This window comes from Arachis stenosperma, chromosome 2 (assembly GCF_014773155.1).
Source record: "Arachis stenosperma cultivar V10309 chromosome 2, arast.V10309.gnm1.PFL2, whole genome shotgun sequence".
NCBI lineage: Eukaryota > Viridiplantae > Streptophyta > Magnoliopsida > Fabales > Fabaceae > Arachis > Arachis stenosperma.
Window position 1 is genome coordinate 20819386 of NC_080378.1, and position 6116 is coordinate 20825501.

The 6116-nt window shown below is 37.6% G+C and overlaps 1 non-coding gene across 1 annotated transcript; it reads left to right on the forward strand.

Moving 5' to 3' along the window:
• Positions 1 to 204: 204 nt before the first annotated feature.
• Positions 205 to 312, forward strand: LOC130964400 (small nucleolar RNA R71). The gene has a single exon (XR_009080496.1). It is a non-coding gene; the product is annotated as a small nucleolar RNA R71 (small nucleolar RNA).
• Positions 313 to 6116: the final 5804 nt, after the last annotated feature.

Here is a 6116-nt window from a genome sequence, read left to right on the forward strand (position 1 = left end):
TCCTTTCTTCTGATTAGTCCCATTGTTCACAGGATTCCTTTCAGAAGTGTACATGAATTGGTTGTTTGCAACCATTTCAATTAGCTCTTGAGCCTCTGTAGGCGTCTTCTTCAGATGAAGAGATCCTCCAGCAAAGCTATCCAAAGACATCTTGGATAGTTCGGAGAGACCATCATAGAAGATACCTATGATGCTCCATTCAGAAAGCATGTCTGAGGGACATCTTCTGATTAATTGTTTGTATCTTTCCCAAGCTTCATAGAGGGATTCTCCATCCTTCTGTCTGAAGGTTTGGACTTCCACTCTAAGCTTACTCCATCTTTGAGGTGGAAAGAACTTTGCCAAGAAGGCATTGACTAGCTTTTCCCAAGAGTCCAGGCTTTCTTTAGGTTGAGAATCCAACCATATTCTAGCTCTGTCTCTTACAGCAAAAGGGAATAGCATCAGTCTGTAGACCTCAGGGTTAACCCCATTAGTCTTGACTGTGTCACAGATTTGCAAGAATTCAGCTAAGAACTGATGAGGATCTTCCATTGGAAGTCCATGGAACTTGCAATTCTGTTGCATTAGAGAAACTAATTGAGGCTTAAGCTCAAAGTTGTTTGCTCCAATGGCAGGGATAGAGATGCTTCTCCCATAGAAATCAGGAGTAGGTGCAGTGAAGTCACCCAGCACCTTCCTTGCATCGTTGGCATTGTTGTTGTTTTTGGCTGCCATGGGTTCTTCTTCCTTGAAGAATTCGGTCAGGTCCTCAACAGAGAGTTGTGCTTTAGCTTCTCTTAGCTTTCTCTTCAAGGTCCTTTCAGGTTCAGGATCAGCTTCAACAAGAATGCCTTTGTCTCTGCTCCTGCTCATATGAAAGAGAAGAGAACAAGAAAATGTGGAATCCTCTATGTCACAGTATAGAGATTCCTTGAAGTGTCAGAGGAAAAGAGAAATAGAAAGAAGAAGGAGAAGAATAATTCGAACTTTAATTAGATAAGGTTCGAATTGTGCATTAAGAAGGAGTGGTACTCCATAAATAGAAGGATGTGAGAAGAAGGGAAGAGAATTTTCGAAAATTCAATCAAAAGATTTTGAAAACATTTTGAAAAACACTTAATTGATTTTCGAAAATTGAAAGTGGAAAAGAAATCAAGTGATTTTTGAAAAAGATTTTGAAATTAGAAATTAGAAAGATTTGATTGAAAACTATTTTGAAAAGATGTGGTTAAGAAGATATGATTAGTTTTAAAGAGATGTGATTGAGAAGATATGATTTGAAAACAATTTTAAGAGATATGTTTTGAAAACAATTTTAAAAGATTTGATTTTGAAAATTAATGACTTGCCTAACAAGAAAAGATATGATTCAAACATAAAACCTTCCTCAACAAAAAAAAAGGCAAAAAATGTTCAATCAAATCATTAATTGTTAGTAAGTATCTTTGAAAAAGGAAAGAAATTGATTTTGAAAACATTTGATTGAAAAGATATGATTTGAAAAAGATTTAATTTTGAAAAACTTTGAAAACTTGAAAAAATTTGATTTTGAAAACAAAATCTTCCCCCTAGCACCATCCTGGCGTTAAACGCCCAAAATGCTACCTCTTTGGGCGTTAAACGCCCAACCAGGTACCCTGGCTGGCGTTTAAACGCCAGTCTGCCTTCTTCACTGGGCATTTTTGAATGCTCAGCTTTTTCTGTATAATTCCTCTGCAGCATGTTCTGAATCTTCAATTCTTTGTATCATTGACTTGAAAAGACACAAATTAAAAGTATTTTTAGATTTTTAATAATCAAAATGCAATAAGAATCAAATAACAATGCATGCAAGACACCAAACTTAGCAGTTTGTATACTACTAACACTATATGAGACACATAAACACTCAAGCCAAAAGAATTCAAAGATCAAAACAAAGAAATATATGCATGGATTCGAAAAATATAACAAAAACATGCATTTGACACTAAACCTAAGATGAGACACTAGACTTAAGCAAGAAATATTTTTGGATTTTATGATTTTTTTTTTGTGTTTTTCGAAAATTAAGTGGAAAAAGATATCAAAATTCTTAATGAGAATTCCAGGAATCAGTGCAATGCTAGTCTAAGACTCCGGTCCAGGAATTAGACATGGCTTCACAGCCAGCCAAGCTTTCAAAGAAAGCTTCGGTCCAAAACACTAGACATGACCAAAGGTCAGCCAAGCCTTAGCAGATCACTGCTCCAAAAGCAAAATTGATGAAAATCAACAAGCTCTTGTGGTGATAAGTTGAAACCTCGGTCCAATCAGATTAGACATGGCTTCTCAGCCAGCCAGATTTCAACAAATCATCATGAAACTCTAGAATTCATCTTCAAGAATTTCGAAAAAAAAAAATACCTAATCTAAGCAACAAGATGAACCGTCAGTTGTCCAAACTAGAACAATCCCCGGCATTGTTACCAAAAGCTTGCTCAAAACTTGAACAATCCCCGGCAACGGCGCCAAAAACTTGGTGCGCGAAATTGTGAACAATACTTTTCACAACTCTCATAATCCCTGGTCATGAACTCCAAAAGACTTGGTGGTTCAATTCCATGGCATTACACAACTTCGCACAACTAACCAGCAAGTGCACTGGGTCGTCCAAGTAATACCTTACGTGAGTAAGGGTCGATCCCACGGAGATTGTTAGCATTGAAGCAAGCTATGGTCATCTTGTAAATCTTAGTCAGGCAGACTCAAATGGATATGGTGATGAACGAAAATAATATAAAAGATAAGGATAGTGATACTTATGTAATTCATTGGTAGGAACTTCAGATAAGCGCATGAAGATGCCTTCCCTTCCGTCTCTCTGCTTTCCTACTGCCTTCATCCAATCCTTCTTACTCCTTTCCATGGCAAGCTCATGTAGGGTTTCACTGTTGTCAGCAGCTACCTCCCATCCTCTCAGTGAAAATACGTCCCTGATGCTCTGTCACAGCATAGGCTAATCAACTGTCGGTTCTCGTTCAGGCCGGAATAATATCCATTGATACTTTTGCGTCTGTCACTAACGCCCTAGCCTGCTAGGAGTTTGAAGCACGTCACAGTCATTCAATCATTGAATCCTACTCAGAATACCACAGACAAGGTTAGACCTTCCGGATTCTCTTGAATGCCGCCATCAGTTCTCGCCTATACCACGAAGACTCTGATCTCACGGAATGGTTGGCTCGTTTGTCAGGCGAGCACTCGGTTGTCAGGCGATCAACCATGCATCGTGTAATCAGGAATCCAAGAGATATTCACTAAGCCTCGAATGCTTGTAGAACAAGAATGGTTGTCAGTCACCTTGTTCATGGGTGAGAATGGTGATGGGCGTCAATCATCACCTTCATCAGGTTGAAGAACAAGTGATATCTTGGACAAAGAACAAGCGGAATTGAATAGAAGAACAATAGTAATTGCATTAATACTCGAGGTACAGCAGAGCTCCACACCTTAATCTATGGTGTGTAGAAACTTCACCGTTGAAAATACATAAGAACAAGGTCTAGGCATGGCCGAATGGCCAGCCTTTCAAAGTGATCAAAAGATCTCTAGAAAAAGGTTCCAAAGATCCGAAGATTTCTAATACAATAGTAAAAGGTCCTACTTATAGAAAACTAGTAGCCTAAGGTGTACAGAAATGAGTAAATGACATAAAAATCCACTTCCGGGCCCACTTGGTGTGTGCTTGGGCTGAGCAATGAAGCATTTTCGTGTAGAGACTCTTCTTGGAGTTAAACGCCAGCTTTAGTGCCAGTTTGGGCGTTTAACTCCCAATTAGGTGCCAGTTCCGGCGTTTAACGCTGGAATTTCTTGAGGTGACTTTGAACGCCGGTTTGGGCCATCAAATCTTGGGCAAAGTATGGACTATTATATATTGCTGGAAAGCCCAGGATGTCTACTTTCCAACGCCGTTGAGAGCGCGCCAATTGGGCTTCTGTAGCTCCAAAAAATCCACTTCGAGTGCAGGGAGGTCAGAATCCAACAGCATCTGCAGTCCTTTTGAGTCTCTGGATCAGATTTTTGCTCAGATCCCTCAATTTAAGCCAGAAAATACCTGAAATCACAGAAAAACACACAAACTCATAGTAAAGTCCAGAAAAGTGAATTTTAACTAAAAACTAATAAAAATATACTAAAAACTAACTAGATCATACTAAAAACATACTAAAAACAATGCCAAAAAGCGTACAAATTATCCGCTCATCAGCTACCAAAGTCTCTCTAATACAATAGTAAAAGGTCCTACTTATAGATAACTAGTAGCCTAGGGTGTACAGAGATGAGTAAATGACATAAAAATCTACTTCCAGGCCCACTTGGTGTGTGCTTGGGCTGAGCAATGAAGAAATTTCGTGTAGAGACTCTTCTTGGAGTTAAACGCCAGCTTTTATGCCAGTTTGGGCGTTTAACTCCCATTTGGGTGCCAGTTCCAGCGTTTAACGCTGGGATTTCTTGAGGTGACTTTGAATGCCGGTTTGGGCCATCAAATCTTGGGCAAAGTATGGACTATCATATATTGCTGGAAAGCCCAGGATATCTACTTTCCAACGCCGTTGAGAGCGCGCCAATTGGGCTTCTGTAGCTCCAGAAAATCCACTTCGAGTGCAGGGAGGTCAGAATCCAACAGCATCTGCAGTCCTTTTCAGTCTCTGGATCAGATTTTTGCTCAGAACCTTCAATTTCAGCCAGAAAATACCTGAAATCACAGAAAAACACACAAACTCATAGTAAAGTCCAGAAAAGTGAATTTTAACTAAAAACTAATAAAAATATACTAAAAACTAACTATATCATATCAAAAACATACTAAAAACAATGCCAAAAAGCGTACAAATTATCCGCTCATCAAATCCTCTATGTCACAGTATAGAGATTCCTTGAGATGTTAGAGGAACAGAAAAATAGAAAGAAGAGGTAGAAGAATTCGAACTTAATTAGATAGAGTTCCAATTGTGCATTGAGAAGGAGTGGTACTCCATAAATAGAAGGATGTGGGAAGAGAGGAAGAAATTTTTGAAAATTAAGTGAAATATTTTGAAAACATTTTTGAAAAACTTTAATTGATTTTCGAAAATCAAGAGTGGGAAAGAAATCAAGTAATTTTTGAAAAAGATTTTGAAATTAGAAATAAAAAAGATATGATTAAAAACTGTTTTGAAAAAGATGTGATTAAAAAGATATGATAAAAAATTATGCTTTTAAAAAGATATGATTTGAAAACAATTTTAAAAAGATTTGATTTTAAAAATTAATGACTTGGCTAATAAGAAAAGATATGATTCAGACATTAAACCTTTTTCAACAGAAAAGGCAACATACTTAAAATGTTCAATCAAATCATTAATTGTTAGCAAGTATCTTTGAAAAAGGAAAGAAATTGATTTTGAAAACATTTGATTGAGAAGATATGATTTGAAAAAGATTTGATTTTGAAAAACTTTGAAAACTTGAAAAAAAATTGATTTTGAAAACAAAATCCTCTCCCTTGTGCCATCCTGGCGTTAAACGCCCAGAATGGTGCACATTCTGGCGTTTAACGCCCAATGCACTACCTTTTTGGGCGTTAAACGCCCAACCAGGTACCCTGGCTGGCGTTTAAACGCCAGTCTGTCCTTCTTCACTGGGCGTTTTGAACGCCCAGCTTTTTCTGTGTAATTCCTCTGCTGCATGTTCTGAATCTTCAGTTCCCTGTACTATTGACTTGAAAATAGAACCAAGATCAAATAAACAATGCATGCAAGACACCAAACTTAAAATTAGACACTAGACTCAAACAAGAAACATAAAATATTTTTGGTTTTTATGATTTTTATAAATTTTTTTGTGCTTTTTCGAAAATTATATGAAAATAGAAAATAAAGGTTTCAGAATTCTCAATTTGGATTCCAGGAATCATTGCAATGTTAGTCTAAGACTCCGGTCCAGGAATTAGACATGGCTTCACAGCCAGCCAAGCTTTCAAAGAAAGCTTCGGTCCAAAACACTAGACATGGCCAATGGCCAGCCAAGCCTTAGCAGATCATTGCTCCAATAGCAAGATTGATAGAAATCAACAAGCTATTGTGATGATCAGTTGAAACCTCGGTCCAATAAGATTAGACATGGCTTCTCAG